This window comes from Castor canadensis, chromosome 8 (assembly GCF_047511655.1).
Source record: "Castor canadensis chromosome 8, mCasCan1.hap1v2, whole genome shotgun sequence".
Classification (NCBI taxonomy): Eukaryota; Metazoa; Chordata; class Mammalia; order Rodentia; family Castoridae; genus Castor; species Castor canadensis.
In genome coordinates this window covers 152,327,308-152,348,041 of record NC_133393.1, presented here as the reverse complement: position 1 = coordinate 152,348,041, position 20,734 = coordinate 152,327,308, and the positions used below count along the sequence as shown (strand labels likewise).

General features: G+C 52.7%; 1 protein-coding gene across 1 annotated transcript in view; it reads left to right on the top strand.

The window, feature by feature from the left end:
- Arfgap3 (ARF GTPase activating protein 3) overlaps positions 1–20,734 on the top strand; it is a 97,114-nt gene that overhangs the window by 46,658 nt on the left and 29,722 nt on the right. The gene's annotated exons all lie outside the window — the stretch shown is intronic.

Here is a 20,734-nt window from a genome sequence, read left to right as displayed (position 1 = left end):
CCCCTGGCTTTGTAGTGAGACCCTGTCTTAACCAATCATTCAAAGGACCTCACATTTATTTCCTCAGATCTGGAGGCTGAAATTCCAGGATTAATGCACCATTGGGGTGATTTCTGGCAAAGCCGCTCTTGTCTCACAGATGGTTTTTCACTGTCTTTACATGGGAAGGGAAGGATTGGTGTCTCCTTTTTATTTTTATTTATATTTTTTAGTGATACTAAGAGTTGAACTCAGGGCCTTATGTTTGCCAGGCAGGCACTCTACTTATTTATTTTGAAATAGGGTCTCATGAACTATTTGCCCAGGCTGGCTTTGAACTGCGATCTTCCTGATCTCTGCCTCCTGAGTAGCTAGGATTACAGCATGAGCCACCAGCACCTGGCCAAGCCTAGCTTTTATTGGTTGAGATGGGGTCTTGTGAACCTTTATTTGCCCAGGCTGGGCTCAAACTGAAATCCTCCAGAGCTCCACCTCCCAAGTAGCTAGGATGACAGGCTAAGCCACCACTCCCCCTCTTTTTATTTTTTATTCAGTGCTGGCATGGAGCCCAGGGCCTTTCACATGTTGAGCTACACCCCATCCCTTCTTCCTGTTCCTACCAGGACACCAACCCTGTGATGGGCCCCCTTCTGCTCCCTCCAGGACCATCTCCAATATAACCACTTGGGACATTAGGCCTTAACACGCTCCCCATGTGAATACCATGTGGAAGCCAGGGTTCCATCTGCACAGTGTCCATAGGAGACACCACAGTCAGCCCTCCCTGGCCGAAGCCCCAAGCTCCTAGGTCCCTGTTTTACAGAGCGGGTGAGTTAGCCCCAGCCTGAAGTGTGCTGTTTCCCTTGCACTGGTTTTCCACACTTGGCAGGCCTCCCTGGGGTCTCTGGAGCCATTGGCCCGGCATACTGAGTGCCCAGCACCCCTCGGTATTTCAGGGAGAATGCGGCCCAGTGCTGTACCGTGCAGGGCAGGCCCACTCAGCCACAGATCCCTATCTAAGGGTGAGCCCCAGTGCGTGTGTGCGTGCCTGCCTGCCTGTGGGTGCACACACTCGTGTATAAATTAGCTTTTCCTTGGTCTATTTATCCTTGGGCCTTGGCATCTGTTATTTTGTAATCATTTTGCATGAGTGCTTCATATATAAAGATGTTAGTTAATATTTAACAAAACACATTTAGGATCTATTATTAGGAAGAAAATGGGAGTTTGGGTGTATGGTACAGTGCTTATGTAGCAATCTCAAGGCCTTGAGTTCCATCGCTGATAGAAAGAAGGGAGGGAGAGGAGGGAAAGGTGGGGAAGGGAGGGAAGGAAGGAAGGAGAGGGGAGAGACAGGAGGAGGGAAGGAATTGGTGACAGGACAGCCCAAGGGCCTGGTGGCAACACTGTGGCATGGGCAGCAGTGCTTTGAAGAGGTGTTTACTGAGCTTTTGTTCTTGAGAGCAGAACTGGGAGGCCCAGGTGGTGTTTCTGAGCCTCATGGCAGAGCGAGGTGGGGGGAGACTTTTGTTCCACAGAGCCTTTCCTAGGCATGAATTCTTGGTCGAGATGCAGCATTTTTTAATCACCTCAGAGAGCTGCTGGGAATGTAAATAAACTGTGTGGATAGAGCCGGCCGTGCCACCTGGAAGGGGCTCCCTGTGGGCTTTGACTGGGCAAAGCCCCAGCCTGGCTCCAGGAGTAGGGAGAGCAGCCACCTTGCTGGCTTCCAGCTCAGGAGAAAACTGAGGCCCCTCAACTGAAGCTGCAGAACCAGTGGGCAAGGGCTGGGGACATGACTCAAGTGGCAAAGTGCCTTTGTAGCAAGAATGAAGTCCTGAGTTCAACTCACAGTACCACCAAAAAAAAAAAAAGGAAATAAAGCTCCTATTCTAGTGCCAGACCCTGAGCCCCCCGCCCCAGACCTGACCCCCACCCCCACCCCAGGCCTGACCCCTGCCCCAGGCCTGACCCCTACCTCAGGCCTGACCCCCGCCCCAGGCCTGATCCCCGCCCTGGGCCTGACCCGCTCCCAACCCACATACTTCATATACACTGCAGCCTGGCACTGGCTAACTGAGCACTTGTCCTCCATCTCACCCTTCTAGGTGTCACATGTGGCTGTCAGAAAGCCTCATAGAGTCATCCAGAGTCTGACTGTGGCTCCCAGGCCTCTACCCTGGAAACTAGGGGTCTCCCTGGCCCCTGCTATCCCCCTCCATCAACTCATCCAGAACCTTCCAGGGCCCTGGGTTCTGAAGCCTTAAGACAGGGGACCACCTGTCTTTCCACTTCCCAGCCAACTCCACTGTGGCCACACCAGCCTCCTGTGCATTCTCAAATCTCCAGTTTGCCCAACTCAGGGCCTCAGCCAGGTGGTCACACTCCAACTTCACCTGATGGCCCTGATCTTTTTAAAATGGTAGCGAGCACTTGTGACCCTCAAACCCACTGCGTTGATGCCTTTTTCGGGCCGTGTGTATAGTGCTCGTCCTCTTTGCCATTAGAGTTAAGCACCACGGAGCCAGGACTGCTCGCCTGTCTCCTGCACTGATGTCACCCTGCATGCTGCAGGTCCTCAGGAAACACTGTGGGAGGGGTCTGGTCCTCTCAGCCCCCTGTGCGAGTGACACTGAGGCCAGGAGGGAGGAGGCCACCAGGGCCAGCACCTGATGGGGCAGCCCCTCAAGGCCTGCTCTAGGCACTTTTTCACCACCACACGTAGTGATAACCATCCCTGCCCTGTCCCCACCCCACCTCCATCAGTGCTGTAACAACAGCTGGCTGAGGTAAGCAGACAAGTGACAACCTCACATGATAGTGGGGCAGGATTCAGCCCTGCCCCCACCAAGATGCTACTGTGCATTGATGGGCCGACCCTCCTCCCCCACCCCGAAACACCTGCCCTGCACCCTGCAGCCACACGGCCGGCCGATGTTTGCACTGTGTCCTGTGATCGATCTAGAGAGCCACGTGCCTTGTCCTTCCCTCCATCCCCATCATTCCCTCTGTTTGTCATTCTTATCATGCTGCTTGCCCTGGCCCTTTGTCTCACCCAAAACAGGAACTCAGTGGTAGTGACACCTGCTGCAGGCCCAGCACAGACAGCCCGGCAGACAGACAGATGGATGGACAGTTGGACAAACAGATGTCTCTCCTCTGACTTTCTGCCTAGCATCTGTGCTGGTCCCACCAAAGCACCCAGGGTCATGCAGTGGCGTTGTCAGAGGTTGGCCAGAGAGAATGTCCAACCCAGATGAGCCCCTGCCTGTGCCCCGGAGCCTCCGGCAGACTCCTGGGCTCTGGGGCCCGACCCACCCCTGCACCAGACTTGACTTCCCTCCCCAAAACCTCCAGTTCCTCTCTCCATCCTGTTGCCTTCCTCCTTGTCGCACGGTTAGCCGTTAGCCGTACCCTTGTCTGTGGCACAGGAGGGCGGACAGGGACATCCCTGGGCTGTGCCCACAGCAGGCTCAGATACACGGGCCTCGTGTAGCATGGCCCTGTGTGCACAGGCACTCTGGATTGGTTTGAGTTTAGACCGTCACTGCCTGGCCATTCGAGTTCAGCTGTGATGTTTCTGTGGAAACAACTGGGCCATTGTTCCAGAACTCTGCAGGGGACCTGCTCAAGCCCACATTTGGGAATTGTGTTTGGGGTGTGCCCTGGCCACAACTGAAATAAGATGCCAGTGGCTTCAAGGGCCTTGCCTTGTAGTCTCTGATCTGCAGGAAACTTGCGTGGCCTTTTCCTTCCAGCCAGGAACCCAGGGCCCTGACTCCTGTCTTACGAACTGAAACCGACACTGGAGAAGAAAGGACTGGTTCAGGGCCAAGGTGAACCAGGTCTCTTGGCTTTTGGAGGGAACTTCTGATTCCTGCACCTCTCCTAGCCTAGTGCTGGGTGGCCAGGTTAGGAAAGCAGATTATAGGGGAAGCTGGAGTGGTGGACAGGTCAGAGAGGGGCAGGTGCCAGAACCTTGGCCTTGGGAGGGAAGATGAGGAAGGACACAGGTGTGGGGGAGGAGAGAGCTGGAGGGAGCAGGTGGCTGCCACTGGCTGTAACATAACCTGCCCAGCTGCCCACAGAACCTGCAGGAAGCCAGTCCCTGCCTCCTTTGGCACTTGCTCCTATCTGTTCATCAAGCTTAGACAGAGCACCACGTTTCTGATCCTCAGGATGCTCTGTGCACCAGCTCCGTTACTACCTGCTTTTAGAAATGGGGAAACTGAGGCATAGGGTGTGTTCCCCCAAGGACAGGCGACTGGACATATATGGAGAAGAACAGGCAGTGAGCTTCTGGCTGGCTGGCCTCCCTGATTTTAGGAACTGAGCCTGCAGCCAGGCAGGACTGCCAAGGGCAGGCTGCTGGGGGCCCTGGTGGAGCTGCCTGAACCTAGTTCCCAGGGTTGGCTGGAGTGTTTTAGCTCTTGGGCAGCACCCAGCTGAATCCGGGATTGAATCAAACCCCTTGGCACAGAGCCAAGGCAAACTCTTCCTGTGACCTTTAACAGATGGAAACAGACCCCATTTGACCCCGAGGGTGGAGGTAACTCTGAAGTGGGCAGTGCCACCTTGGGATGGGCACAGTGGGAGACCAGTGGTGCATTCTGGGAGCCTCTCATGGGAAAAAAGGAGCAAGTCTGACCATAAAATTAAGTATGAGTGAAAGATGAAAGTAGAGGAGTTACAGCTGGGTGCACACCTGTGACCCCAGCACTCGGGAGGCGGAGGCAGGAGGACCATGAGTTCCAGCTCAACCTGGGTTACACAGTGAGACCCAATCTCAAAAAAAACCCTAATTACATTATTAAATGTGTTTTTTTAAAAAGTAAATAAGGCATAACAAACTGCACCATTTAAAAAGCCAATAAACTGGGGTGCTTTCCTAGCGGAAAACTTCCTAGCGTAGTTTGCGGCCACAAGCTCTACCCCCAGCACCACAAAAAGGTAAACTAAAAAAGCAATAAACCACACAAATACAATAAGATCCAATAAACTCACGACATTTTTACTGGAGACCTGCCTATCGCCCCTCCGTGCTGCTTCCTTTGTGTTTTTTCCTGTACCCTCTCCAGGTGTCTCTGTTAGGTGGCACTTCTGCAGTGTTTTTTTATTGAGAACATAGAACGATAACCAGCCTTTCTCTATCCTTTTATGGTGGATGTTTTTGACCAGGCACTGACAAGAACCAAAGGCCCCGTGGTCCTTACCTCTGCTCCTTTGAGGAGGGTTCAAAATTCCCTTCATTTCTTCCCCACGGCCCCACACCTCCCAGCCAGGCCTGGACGGTGTCAGCCTGTGCCCCTAGAATATTTTTGGGTGGTTGCATTTGGCACTCGGTGGTGACCTTAAACCTCATAAATGTATCCCATCCACCCAGACCGGGTGTACCCTCACTCAGCACACCCTGGTGCCCATACCCAGGCCACCCCCACGCCCGGGGGAGGGGAGACCAAGCCAATCACAATAGAAATGTCAAATTCTCTAGGGACACAAGGCCATGTGGACATTGTCAGTCACTCCTCAGGGGTTGCTGCAATATTTAAGCTTGAGGACTTTACCAGATACCTGCCTCCGGCTCACCAATGTGTCATGGCCCTTGATTAAGAAGCCTACAAATTTTCCTATGAAATCATGGGCTGAGATTATGCTAGGAAAGTCCGTGTGTTATAGTCAGACTTCAGAGGCAAAAAAGCCAATGAAAGCGTGCTTGGGCCCATGCTTCTGCAGTGTCCCCAAGTCTGTCCCACTAGGGCCAGAGCGTGGGAGCCTGTGGCAGGGCCCCAAGCTGGTCTCAGATGCAGAATGTGGTACCTGGAGACCAGAGCCAGCAGAAGAGGGACCCACGTGAAGGGTGGAACTGAGCACAGAGATGCCCCAGTGTGACACAGCTCAGAGGGCATAGGTGGCAAAACGCAGGAAGGTTTAGGGTGTGACATCGGCACTCTTGGGGACTCAAAGTTACAAAGTCCCAATGCCCAGCAGTCCTCAAGAGGGACACCTCAGTGTGGAGAGTTGCTGGGACTTACAGCTGTCTCTCAGACCACAGAAACTTCTGCGGCGACCCCTCCAGCATGATGGGCGGGGGACAGTGTGGACACCAGGCCTGGCTGGGGTGGCGGATGTTCAGAGAGAAGTGTCCCTAGGAACCTGGGCGCCACCCCTCAGTCCTTCCACCTCCTGACTTCATTGTTGATAAAGCACTCTGGGAAAAGGGAGCAGCAGCTGGCCATCCGGAGAACAAGGCCCCGTTTCAGGTGTGGCAGAGGTGGCCCAGGAGGCTGCGGGCAACCAGGCTTCAGGCCAGAGACTGTCCCCACCCCACCCCACCACCGGGTCACGTTTGAGAGCCACACCAGGTCCCATCCCAGGGAGTAGCTCACAGTGTGACACCTGGGATCACTTGCCAAGTCCCTGTGGGCCCTGGCTTTGGGGAGACAAATTCAGGTACAAAAGGGCACCTCCTGAGGATGGGGGCAGAGCACAGTGGAGGGTGGGGTCAACTATGAGGCCCCGCCCATGAGAAAGAGTCTCAGAGAAGGGGCTGGTGGGCTGAAGACAATGACTGACTCAACTGCATTTGACCCCAACAGAAACAGATGTCACAGTCCCTCAAGGCTCTCTGAAGACCTGGGTGCTGGGGTGGCACACGCCTTCCCCAGCCGGGCCCCGAGAACAGCTACGGCCCTCACTATGGTGGGCAGGGCTGGGTCACAGGTCACAGAAGGTCTCTTTGCTCCCGAGAGCACGGCACAGCCCCTCCAGACTCGTGCTAAATTGCCCAGGTTGGCCAACTTTGCAACTTGAGATCCTCCTGCCTCAGCCTCCCAAGTAGCTGGGATTACAGGCACGCACCACCATCTCCATCTGTCCATGTTCTTAATAAACATGCCCTCTCTCTCTCTGGCTGTGGACATGACCGTGGCAGTCTCTCTTCCCACTGCCGTAGTGTGTGAGCGGGAGTCTCCTGAAGAGCCCGAGCAGCTGTGGAGCCTCTTCATCAGAGATGAGAGTCCGGGGAGCCGTCTGAGCAATGGGGAGCCCTCATGGACTGTGTGGTAAGGAGAACTTGTCACTTACATCCCTGTGGAGGAGGCCACTCAAGGTGGATGGAAGAGTTGTGGAGCCAAAAAGAGCCTTCTCCAGAGAAGATCCTCAAAGACCGGGTGACCACTTCACTGTGACAAAGCTCTTTGTTGGTAGCATTAAAGAAGACACTGAAGAACATCACCTGCGAGATTATTTTGAACAGTGTGGGAAGACAAGAGGCTTTGCTTTTGTCACCTTTGGTCACCACCATGATTCTGTGGATAAGATGGGTGGTTCAGGAATGTCACACCATGAGCCACCACAACTGTGGAGTAAGGAGAGCCCCATCCAAACACAAGGGCCAGTGCCTCACCCAGCCCAAGGGTCGGAGTGGTCTGGGAACTTTGGTGGTGGTTATGGAGGTGGTTTTGGTGGCAGTGAAACCAAGATGGCCATGGTGGTTCCAGAAGCAGCAGTAGCTATGGCAATGAGGTTTCAACTCATTGCCAGGTAACAAAGCTTAGCAGGAAAGGAGAGCCGGAGAAGTGACAGGAAGCTACAGGTTACAACAGAGTTGTGAAGTCGGCCAAGCACGGAGGTGGCAGGGCCTAGCTGCTCACAGAAGGCGTGTTTTAGACAATGTCCTCGTGGGGGGCCAGAAGCCTGGAGGACTGTATTTGTGACTAATTGTATAGCAGGTTTTCTTAGTTTCTGCTCTGTGGAAAGTATTCCAACAAAGGGTTTTTTGTTTTGTTTTATTTTCAAAGTACTGGGGCTTGAACTCATGACCTACACCTTCAGCCACTCCATCAGTCCTTTTTTGGGTTAGGTATTTTTGAGATAGGGTTTCATGAACTATTTGCCCAGGCTGGCTTCGAACCATGATCCTCCTGATCTCTGCCTCCTGAGTAACTAGGATTACAGGCGTGAGCCACCGGCACCCAGCCCAACAAAGGGTTTCGTGTCGATTTTTTTGCTGTTGGATGCTAAATGTAATAGTCTGATCAGGATGCTGAATAAACACCTTTTTAAAAAGTACTTACCATGTCCTCAAAGGTTGAGCATGAGCTGCAAGGACTGTCCCAGCCAGTCCATCTCGGCCGGCCGACACATTTTCATATCGTTTGCCCATTAGAGTTAGGCGTGTCACATTTGCATCGCCTGTGTCATTTTGGTGTGCATGATAGCCCCAAACTCAGAGCTAGATGCGTGGCTCAGAGTGATTCCTGAAGGCAGAGCCACGTGAGGCCTGAGGAGCGAGGACCTGCTGTTCCCGGCCTCCCCTCAGCAGCCGGAACAGGGAGGAGCAGGTGGCGAGGGTGACCATGGAGGCCGTCCAGCCCAGCTCCCCGTGCAGCGGCCCTGAGGCAATGTTGCCGTGAGGGCAGAAGCAGGTGCTATGGCTTGGACCCCAGGGACGGGTGTCACTCCCAACGTCACACACACGAATGGTGTTTGGAGGTGACCGGATGGTGCAAGCTCTGCATCCATCCATTGATGGATCAGTGGGGACTGGAGGAGTGGCTTTGTGGGAAAACTGGGCTCTCTCTGGCTCACTTGCTGTGTCTCAGCATGCCATGTCCTCTGTCACATCACAGTTCAGCGCAGAGGCCCTCAAAAGGTGCCAAGATGATGCCAGCACCATGCTCTTGGACCTGCAGCTCCAGAACCACACGCCAACTACATTCCCATTCTTTGCGAATGACCCCATTGTGGTATTTTGTTATAGCGACAAATAGTCTAGGGCACCAGGTAAACCCATAGAGATTTTAACCAGAACAAGCGAAAAGTACTTTCCAGAACAAAACTGATTAATTTTGACACTAAAGGCGAGAAGATTCCAAACTATCAGACACCATCCATTGCTTCCTCCTCTCAGCACAGAAAGACAGCAGGCCAGGCGGCTGAGCGGCCACCCCTGCTTGTCATGGCTGGAGTTCGTCCCCTCAGAGCCGTCCTAATGCTCAGAGCTTATCCCCTCAGAGCTTAGTTCCTAACCTCAGCGTGCACTGGATTGGGGTCAGGGTAAAGAGGTAATTAGGGGGAAAATCCTGCAGGTGGGTCCTAATCCAGCATGGCTGCTGTCCGTATAGCAACCAGATCAGCCAATAATTGCAAGCACTCAGGAGGCTGAGGCAGGAGGATTTTGAGTTTGAGACTATCTGAGCTGTTTAGGAAGACAGAGAGAGAGAGAAAGGGGAGAGAGAGAGAGAAGGGGGGGAGGGGAAGGCAGGAAGGATAGGGAGGGAGGATGGCGCACAGCAGGAAGTCTATGTGAAGAAACAAAGCGAAGACGACACATACAAGCCAAGGAAGAAGAAAGAAAGCAGCCAGCTGACACCATGACCTTGGACTTGTGACCTCCAGGACTGAGCAATCTCTGCTCTTTGAGAACGCACTCTGTGACTCTGTTATGACAACCCAGGTGAACTAACACAATGACCAGAGTTAATGTCAGGATTGACATGCGTTCACACTGTTGGCAAAATGCCTTAATCAAAAGACCAAGCTGGAGGTCCCAGGACATCAGTCACCTGTGTGGTGGAGGAGCCATGACAACCACGTGACAGACACGCAGACAGGTGTTTCACATCTGGGTCTCTGCAGTAGGTAGATCTGTTTCATGACTCTTTCTTCCTGTGAAAACAAAAGGAAAGTAATGGGGACGATGATGAATTGGGATAGAGTGTTTCAAAATGGAGCCAGGAGGCCATCGAGGGCAAAGGACCCTCACATGACTCATTTGGCAGTCAGGTGACTGCTCATTAGCCAAAATTACCTTGGACTGTTTTTTTTCTTTTTTTAATTAATTAATTTTTTTGGTGATACTGAGATTTGAACTCAGGGCCTCATATTTGCTAGGCTGAAGCTCTGCCACTTGAGCCACACATCCAGCTATCTTAGGCCCATTAATAGCCTTTCTCTTACCTTTTGTAAATGACCTAACATTCTCGTGACTAAAGCTTCTCCAAACGTTGACGTCATTTAGTTTAGCAGACTTCAAGTCTCCACCAACCCTACAAGCTAAGAATTCTGGAACATGTGAAGAGCTTTTCCAGCTTTGCTGTAGCCACCTATCTAATGCTCCCACCCATGGAATTGGTAAATGTATTGATTTATGACTTTCTTTCATTCTGTGACAATAAAAGTTTATGTAACCTCTCCTACTGTGGAACATATCATTCAGGGTAACTTGAAGCTGTGTCCCCTGGGCCAAGGTTGTATTTGGCTCGGAATAAACTCGCTTATTTCTTTCAATGGAGAGTTGCTATTTCATGTTGACACTTCTGTTGTCACGTAGTCCTGTCACACAGCCTCTGTTCTTTCTCTGTGTCAGTGTTAGTCCCCTACAGAGGACTTTCCTCGCTCGGTACTGTGTGCCCTCTGAAGCCTCCATAGTCCCTGTTCTGCAGAGCTGGACTCCAAGTTCAGAGAGCCCATCCCCCAAACTGCAGTTCCTAAGACCCCAGATAAAATCCTTTCGCTTTGGGCGATCTGAGTTTCACTCAGATGCAAGCTTGGGAGCAGAGATTGTGCCTGTGCAGGCACACGTGGTGTTCGCGTCTCCTGTTGGTGAAACAGAGAAGAAAGCTTTTTTTTTTTTTTTTTTGCTAGTGACACTGGGGTTTGACCTCAGGGCCTCAGGCTTGCTAGGCAGTCACTCTTAATGCTTGAGTCACTCCACCAACTCTTTCTTTGTGATGGGTTTTTTCAAGATAGGGGCGCTCAAACTATTTGCCCAGGCTGACTTTGAATCTCTGATTCGATCTCCTGATCTCTGCCTCCTGAGTAGCTAGGATTACAGGCATGAGCCACAGATGCCAAGTAGGAAAACACATTTCGACCTCAGTTTGGAGGGAGCTCAGCTTCAGGCACAGCATCTGTGGATAAGGAGATGTCATCTCCCCATCTTCACAGAGGCCAGCTGGTGTTAACATACGCCTCTTCTTGACTTAGTGGAGGAAAAAAAATGAGTTACTGAGGGTATTTTTTGTTTGTTTGTTTGGGGACAGAGTCTCACTATGTAATCCAAGGACTCACTGCGCAGCCCAGGCTGGCTTCAAGCTCAAAATCCTCCTGCCTCAGCCTCCCAAGTGCTGGGATTATAGGCGTGCTCTACCACACCCAAATTCCATGTTTTCAGCATGCTGAAGTTGCCCACACGTCCCATACTGTGAAGACTGAGTTTGTGTGTCAACGTGGCTGGGCTCAGGGATGCCCAGATAGCTCCGCGTGAGTCTGTGCGTGGGGACAGATCGCATTTCAATCAGTAGATGGAGTAGAGAAGACCTCCACCCCACCCAGCACTGCAAATAGCAGCATCCAGTCCTTTGGGGACCCAGATGGAGCCAAAGGTGGAGGGAGGAAGGCTTGCTCACTCGCTCTCCTGGTAGAGCTAGGCCACCGCCCTCTGCTGTTCTCCACCTTCCAACTCAAGCTGAATTCTTCACATGGCCTCCTGGTTCTCCAGTTCACACACAGCAGTGAGGGCCTTCTTGGCCTCCGTGATCCAGACAGCCGAGTCCCAAAATAATTCTCCCACCTGTCTCTGTGTCCTGCTGGCCATTGTCTTGGAGGACCCTGACTCAGTGCAGGCCTAAGCCTTAGTTAGGGACCTGACTCCCTCGTCCCTCCTTCCTTCTCTCTGTCTCTCTCTCTCTGTTCGGTCTCTCTCTCTTTCCAAAGCTGTTTCCCCTTTAAATGGTTCGCAGTCGTGATATCTCTGAACGGTCCTATCCCTCTGTTCCTGTTGCTAGTAATGCGCGATACCCCAGACTGTGGGAGAAAGAAAGAAAAGAGGCTTCTCAGGCTGGTGACTCTGGAGGTCCCACATCAAGGGGCCACATCTGGTGAGTGATGGCCTTCTTGCTGGCTGAGTGCTGAGGTGGCACAGGGCGTCACATGGCAGAGACAGGGAGTACAGATATGTCTTCATCTCTGGGGTCTCTTTCTTTCTTTCTTTTGAGGTACTGGGACTTGAACTCAGAGCCTATTCCTTGAGCCCTCTGTTTTTGTGATGTTTCTTTGAAACAGGGTCTTGCAAACTATTTGCCCAGGCTGGCTTCGAACCATGATCCTCCTGATCCCTGCCTCCTGAGTAGCTAGGATTACAGGCATGAGCTACCAGCACCTGGCTTCTCCCTCTTCTTAAACAGCCATCAGGATTCAATCCTGCGCCCCGCCCTGATGGCTTTGTCTAATCCTAGTCCCCTCACAGAGGCTGACATCTAAACACCAGTGGGATTAAGTTCCCATCCTATTCATTTATTTAATCTATGTATTTTGGCTGTATGAGGACTTGAACTCAGAGCCTTGCACTTGCTAGGCAGGTGTTCTACCACTTGAACCATGCCCCCAGCCCTTTTTGCTTTAGATATTTTTCAGAAAGGGTCTTGTGTTTTTAACAGGGCCATCTTGAACTCAGATCCTCTTATTTGCACCTCCCAAGAAGCTGGGATTATAGACACACACCACCATGCCAAGTTTTATTGGTTAAGATGGGTTTCCCTAACTTTTTCCTGGGCTGGTCTCAAACCTTGATCCTCCTGATCTCTACCTCCAAAATATCTAGGATTACAGGCATGAGCCACCACGTCCATCTTCCGCCCTTTATACCTCGAAATGGGATTAACTTCCAGTTCGAGTTTTCAGAGAGGACATTTGTTAACATGAAGTAATTTTAGGTGACGCCTTCCACATCAAGGCTGGGAGGACTTCTGGAAGACCATGTCCCATGCGGAATGTTCAGTTGCTGGAAGTTTCCCCGAGCTTTTTTTATAATAAAAATAAAACACTTGCAATTCTGGGCAGCCTATGGCAAGGCCTCACTGAGGGTGCCACGTCCACGGTCACTTGGTCCTCGTGGCGTGGGGGGCTTTTTGTTCTTTTGGTTTTGGGTTTGTGGCAAGGGCCTGGCACACAACGAGTGCTCGAGGAGGTGCGTGTATCCTGATCTCCCGTGTGAGGAAGGTGCAGGGGTGGGGGACTTGCCCGTGGTCACTCAGCTGCCAGGGGGACCCCGGACAGGAGGCCATCGGCTCCACCAGTATCAGTGTCACCTCTTGATTTTGTTGCCTGGGCCGAGGATTGAGTCAATGCTCTGTCTAACGGCTGTGGGAGAACTTGTCAAGGCCTTCTGCAGTGCTGGAGGAATGGCGGAGTGGTGGAGCGCCTGCCTAGTAAGCGTGAGGCCCTGAGTTCAAACCCCAGTGCTGCCAAAACCAAAAAAATGCACAAACATTGCCAGGGCAAACCTCGGGCCTCTCCTCCCCAGAGACATCCAGGCCAGTGGGTGATGTGGCACTGAGTCACACCATGGGCAGCCTGCTGAGGAAGTGTCACCAGGTTTGACATCATCACCCCTAAAGATCCCGGGGACTGCTGTAACAGACGTCACAGGCTGGGCGGCTTCTCCACTCCCTTCTGCCGGTTCCGGAGACTGGACGCCCAAGAGCACGGCCCCAGCAGGCCGAATGTCTGCGAGGCTGCTTCCTGCTCACGGGTGTCTGGCTCTCTGGAGCATTTAATGCTCGCTAAGTCTTCAGCCAAGTCCCCAGCCCTTTCTGCTTCAGTTACTTTAGGACAGAGTCTCATGTTTTCACCCTGGCCAGCACAGATGGCATTCCTACTATCCATCCTGAGTAGCTGGGGTGACAAGTGCACGCCACCATATCCGGCTTGTTGGTTGAGATGGGGTCTCAAAAATTTCTTGTCCAGGCTGGCCTCAAACATAAATCCTCCCAATCCTTAGTAGCCAGGATAACAGGTGTGAGCCACCTTGCCCAGCCTTCTGGAGCCTCTATAAGGGCTCAATCCCGTCAAAAAGGGCTCCACCCTCATTCCCTCATCACATCCCAAAGGCCCGACTGCCTTGGGTTAGGATTTCAACATATGAATTTGAAGTGGAGGGTGGGGTACACAAATATTCAGTCCACAGCAGGTGACATATTGGTCTGGGTCTGACGTCCTCGCTGTCCTGGCAGCTGCAAGAAGCCCAGGCAGGCAACGCTTGGGCAAGAGTAGACGCAGGTGGCCACAGGGGCCATTCCTACCAGCCTGGGGAATCTCAGGTTTGCTCGTAAGGCCTTCAACGGATGGGGTGAGGCCCACCCACACTTTCCAGGAAAATCTCCTTTACATAAAGTCAACTGGTCCTGACATGAACTACATTTCCAAAATCACATTTCACAAAAGGCAGTGCGAGAGAATCCCTGGACACAATAGTCTGGCCCTGGAGACACATCAGACTGATGTTGACAGGCCCTCACGCCAGCTCTGGTGGTCTGTAAGTGGGAGTCAGGATTTTCCAATCCAGTTGAAATGACCAGAGAACAACTGTCAACCACGTCAGCTTCCTTCCAGAGACAGAATTTGGTGTTGGCTTTTAAATTATTACTGTTACCTTTTTAAAAGTAAGTTTTTGGATTGAAGTATTCCGTAGCAACAAAAATAGACAGTGTGATAAATTTTCACAAATGAAACTGCCACCAACCCCAGAAATCCCCTTTGCTCCCTGCCCCCAGGGAGACCACAGAACAGCACTCTTGGATTTTGGGGGCGGGGGATTTTTGGAGGGGAGGGGTTTGAACTCGGTCTCACATTTGCTAGGCAGGTGCTCTACCACTTGACTCCACCAGCCCTCTTTTATGTTGGGTACTTTTTAGATAGGGTCTCAAAAACTGTTAGCCCATGGCTGGCTTTGAACCGAAGTCCTCCTGATCTCTGGCTCCTGAGCAGCTGGGATTATAGACGTGAGCCACATCGCCTGGCAGCCCTCCTGTTTTGTCTGGGGATGCCTGCAACTGGAAGACATTCTTTTGTATCTGGCATTTCTCACACCATGTCACGTTCATGAGCGTTGTTATGTTGTTTTGTTATCGTGGTTCGTTCTCTGAGGTTTTTGGTGGTGGTGGTGCTTTTGGTGCCAGGGATTGAACCCAGGGCCTCGTGCTGTCACCTGAGCTGTGCCCCCAGCGGTTTGTCCTTCTCACGTGGTGGATGCACCATGACTTAGGCATCCATTCTTGTGGCAGACTCCGGGTTGGTGCTGGTGGGTTGTTGTGAAAGGAGCCGCTGTGATCACCGGTGCCGGAAGCTTGGTGAGGCAGTGTGCGCTTTGTGCTGGGCACAGCTAGAGGTCTTCAGCAGAGCCAACACAGTTCCGCACGTGACCCCTTCAACCTCACCGCCCGTGGGAGTTGTGCTGCAACCTTGCCAGGCAGGCCTCGCTTCAAAGCCGAGCTCCTTCCTAGCCCTGTGCAGCTCTGAAGGAAGATGGTGGCGGTGGTGATGGTGATGGTGGTGACAGTCGTGATGGTGGTGATGATGGTGATGGTGGTGGTGAGGATGGTGGTGAGGATGGTGGTGATGGTGATGGCAGTGATGGTGATGGTGGTAGTGGTGATGGTGGTGATGGTGGTGGTGGTGGTGATGGTGGTGGTGGTGGTGATGGATTATTGGTAGTGGTTGTGGTGGTGATGGTGGTGATGGTGGTGACAATGGTGGTGGTGGTGGTGGTGATGGTGGTGACAATGGTGGTGGTGGTGGTGGTGATGGTGGTGACAATGGTGGTGGTGGTGGTGATGGTGATGGTGATAATGGTGATGGTGGTGGTGATGGTGGTGGTGGTGATAGTGGTGGTGATGGTGGTGATAACGGTGATGGTGGTAATGGTGATGGTGGTGGTGATGGTGGTGGTGATGGTGATGGTGGTGGTGATGGTGGTGGTGATGGTGGTGGTGATGGTGGTGGTGGTGGTGGTAATGGTGATGGTGGTAATGGTGGTGGTGGTGGTGGTGATAATGGTGATGGTGGTGGTGGTGGTGGTAATGGTGATGGTGAGGATGATAGTGATGGATTATGGTGGTGGTGATGATGGTGGTGACAATGGTGATGGTGGTGGTGGTGATGGTGATGGTGGTAATGGTGGTGGTGGTGATGGTGGTGGTGGTGATGGTGGTGGTAATGGTGGTGGTGGTGGTGGTGGTGACAATGGTGGTGGTGGTGGTGGTAATGGTGATGGTGAGGATGATGGTGATGGATTATGGTAGTGGTTATGGTGGTGGTGACTGTGGTAATGATCTCTCACATTTTGGGTACACTTCATTCTCAGAGCACTTCTGCATCCATAGAGGAGCTGGAGGACTGGAGAGCTGGTGGCTCAAGTGGTAGAGCACCTGCCTAGTAAGTGTAAGGCCCTGAGTTCAAACCTCAGTATGACAAAAAAACAAAAAACCCAGAGAGGAGCTGGTGACATCACCCATTGTCCCTTCACTGCTCTGGATCAGAGGCCAGTAGCACAGGGGTGAGAGACAGACCCACCCTAGGAGGGAGAACCCCGTCTGGCAACATCTTCCAGAAGCAGAGGAAGGCACTCCTGGGCCTCCTGGAGCAGGCGGCCTGCAGGGCTTGGGGACAGTCTTCCTGGAACTCCACAGAGCAGCAAAGGCATGTGGATAACAGCAGGACCCGCCTCTCTGACTGCCTGCTTTCCTTAGAAAAATCTCACGTCAGACCAGGAAGACCCAGCCATGCGTCATGGGGACGTAATAGGAATTTAATCTGCTGGCCTCGGCCATTTGGAGGGGGCAGGGCAGCAAGGCAACCTGCCAGAGCTGGAGCCAGATGCCAGGTAATTTGGTTAGGGCTGCAGCTGAGCAGACATGACAGCCTGGCCTGTGTCCTGGGAGGGAGGCCACAGGCTCCCAGAGCCACCAGCCCAGCAGCTGAGGGGCCCTGGGAGAACCTTCTCTGCACGGCCTCCCGTAACCAGAATATCACCCCGAGTCTGCGGGAAGGATGAACGTTCTTCCTGGTTTGCAGGTGAGGAAGCCAAGGCGCCCACTGGGCCTCGTGGAGATAGGTGTGGCCTGGGGTGACTGACAGGTCTTGGTTCCCCCTCCCCAGTTCTGTCCCATGGGTCCCTTGCAGTGTCTGGAAGCCCCTGTCCAGAGCCCCCTTTGGGTCCCCTTCTAGGCTTCCTTGGAAGGCATCTGGCCAGGTCACTTCCTGGGGACTTGCAGGCTGGGCAGGGGAGGGGACTGGGAGGTGAGTCAGGTGACTAGGGCCATGGGGTGGGGGTGGGGGTGGGGGGAGCCTGCCATGGCCTCTGCCCCTGCTTCCCCCTCCAGCCTGGAGGGACTGAGGGACCCTGGTATTTTTGTTCCTCCCCTCTGCTCCCTAGGGACCATACCATCCAGCTCTCATTGCTGCTGAGAGCTGTGGGGGTTACCTGGTGCGTGTGTCCATGATTCAAGTGACATTCAAAGTCTTCTCTTTGCTCCTAAAATGTTGACCCACCTGTCCAGCACTGTCCCTTGCCCATTTTCATACAGATTAGGGGACACAGTATTCTCCTCTCCTAATGGCTGGGTTTTGATTTACTTCAAACAATAGGTCCAGGGGCTGGAGCGAGGGTGTCACTGAAGCAATAGAGGGGACAGGCCCCCACTCCCTACCTCACTGGACTTTTGCCCTTTGTTTGGGATCTTGGGGTGGGGAGGCTTTACTCCACTGGAGGAACCAAGCCTGGAACTTTCCTAATGTTGGATGCAGAGGCCCAATGGGTCTTGCCTGCTCTGGGTTCAACTGCACCCAACGTGACCAACGTGACCAACATGACCAACGTGCAATGTGACCAACGCGACCAACGCATCCAGCGTGACCAAGGTGCCCAACGTGACCAATGTGCTCAACGTGACCAACGTGACCAATGCGCCCAACGTGACCAACGTGACCAACGTGACCAACTGCACCCAACGTGACCAACTGCACCCAACGTGACCAACTGCGCCCGTGACCAACGTGACCAACGTGACCAATGCGCTCAACGTGACTAAGGTGCCCAACGTGACCAAGTGCGCCCCACACAACCAACGTGACCAACGCGACCTGTCTACATTGCAGCTCTTGGTGGCCCTGGCTTCCTCACAGAACCCTGGGGTCCTGGCGCCCTGCCCTAAAGCCCTGGACCCCAGAGCCCCGTGCAGGTGCTGCCTCACTGGCTGTGCAGCCGGGGCCTTTGCAGGTGGAGAGCCTTTTAGGACAGCAGTGAGGGCGAAACCACCTGGTCACCGTGCCCTCCCCCAGGTCACCTTTTCTGAGCATTGCACGGACTCACAGAGATCTTGGACCAGAGCCAGTCCCCATGGCTGTGATAAGTGACTGACAGACACAAACAAAAGGCAGGAGTCTGGTCGGCGGCGGGGGAGCAGGAACCATGGGGGTTACAAGGCTTGCTCTCCACGGACAGGCTCCCCGAGCTAGGCCGAGGCCATCGGTCATCCATCAGCCCGCACCCAGGAGCTGCCTGGCTTGGGCCTATGTCCACCCATGACAGGGACCCTAGTGAGACAAGACACACATGGAAACCCACTTGTCTCCCCAAAGAGAGACTGGGAGCTATCTCCAAAGAGGCGGCAGGGTCCAAGATGCCCACGACCTTCACCATCAGTGTCTGTGTGGGATGCCTTTTTTTTGTGTGTGTGTGGCAGTACTGGGGTTTGACCTCTGGGCCTGTCACTTGCTAGGCAGATGCTCTGCCTGTTGAGCCCTCCGCCAGCCCAAGCGCCCTGAATTCTTGGGGCAGCCCCAGAGCTGTGCAAACCTCAGTGCACCTTGGGAAGGACGCTGAAGCATGTAGGAGGAAGGGAAGAGGGGAGAACAGCTTCCAGAGTGAACCAGGAGCAACCTGTGCACCCCAAAATCCAGCCATGCCCAGCAACTGTGCTCATTTGTGGTGGGGCTCAGATTGAACCTGGCAGCTGGCAAGAAGAGCTCAGCCCCTCAGGCTGGCTCACTTTTGGGAGCCGAGGGCAGAGGGCAGGACCAGTGAGCAAATCCCGCAGCCCACCTCTACGCAGTGCATCCTTGTTGCCAGCACGGGAGAGGCGCTTCAAGCCCCAAGGCTGGGCTCAGGAATGAATCCTCTCTCTGGCAGAACACACCCAAAGCTGCCCCATGGTTGTCCTCACCACAGTCCTTCCTGTAAGCAGCAGGGAGCTAATTGCATTCCCCACTTCTGCAGAGTTCTTACATTTGGAAGTTGTATACAGTTGTACACAGTTGGCCATCAGTTCCACAGGTTACATATGTTACAATAGTGTAACAACTCAACACAGCACTTACATTGGCGAGGTCACCTAGAGGGGATTCATGTATGTGGGTAGCCGGGTGTGGTGATGCACACCTGTAATCCCAGTACTGGGGAAACTGAATAGCAAGAACCTGTCTCAGCCAGGCACTAGTGACTCACGCCTGTAATCCTAGCCTCTCAGGAGGTAGCAATCAGGAGGAGCATGGTTTGAAGTCAGCACCAGGCAAATAGCTCATGAGACCCTATCTCAAAAAAAAAACAACCAAAAAAGGGCTGGTGGAGTGGCTCTTGTGGTAGCATTCCTGCTTAGCAAGCAAGGATTCAATCTCCAGTACTGACAAAATAAATATATGGAAGAGGGCTGGGGATGCAGCTCAGTGGAACAGCATTTGCCTAGCACGAGCAAGGTTTTGGGTTCAATTTCCAGCCCCCCGCACACGCACACGAAATGAAGAGATCCGGGAGGATGTGCAGATCCCGTGTGACACCACACACCTTTTCTTAGGGTCTTGAGTGTCTGTGGGGTTGGCACTTTCAGCTCTATTATTTTGATGGTTATCTATGAATTTCACTGAGGTCTGAAGTTCAACACCTAACCCTGCCCCAATAATCTCAGCCCTGAGACCCTTCATTCCACACCGCAGTCCTGATGCTGGATTTTCCCGGCTTTCCCCTCCCGCCCCTTCCCTCCCTTCTTTCCTTTATTTTTGCAGTCCCAGGGTTTGAACCCAAGGCCTTGAGCTGACTGGGCAAGTGCTCTACCACTGAGCTGCATCCAGAGCTGTTCTTTCTAAACTCACAAATTGAACAGTCTTTATTTTAATAAGGCAACTGGCTTCAATTTGCATACATGTTTATTCATTTACCTCTTTCTTGTACCTCACCTTCCTTCTGGGGTTACTCCCTTTTTCCTAAACTACGTCAGTTATGATTTTTTAGTGAGTATTATAAACGTTTAACCTTTGCTTTTGAAAACGCACTTCATCTTCGTTCTGGGAAGGTGGTTTTTCCCTTGTGCACATCTCTGTGGCTCTTTTCTCTCCACACTGGAAACACTGCCCCATGTCTTCTGGTGTCCTTCGTCCTGAGGAAGTCTCCTGTCAACCTCACTGTCATGCCTGGGCAAGTGGTCTGATGCCCACTCCACCCCCAGTTTATTTTTAAGATAGGATCTCTCACTTTTGCCTGGGCTGGCCTCCAATGGCACTCGTCCTACCTCTGCCTCCTGAGTGGCTGGAATTACAGGCATGCATCACCATGCCTAGCAGTGATTATTTTTTCTGGATACCTCCAAGGTCTCTCTGCTTTGCTGTTCTACAGTTTTGTGAAAACATACTTAGGCTTAGATTTCTTTTTAGTTATGCTGCTTGATACAAGTTGTGGTTCCTGTATTTGTGGATGCACGAGTGAGACCAGTCTGGAAAACTCTCAGCCCTTATCTCTTCATTTGCTACCTCCCAGGTCTCAGATTAAACTCTGCCATCCTGGAGCCTGTGTCGGTTTCCATCTTGTCTCTGTGCTGCACGTGAGTGACTCCAGTCTGTCTTCCAGTCCACCCATCCTCCTTCAGTTTCTCATCTGTGTGTGATTCCCTGCCCCATGAGAATTTAATTTTAAATTCCTACTTTA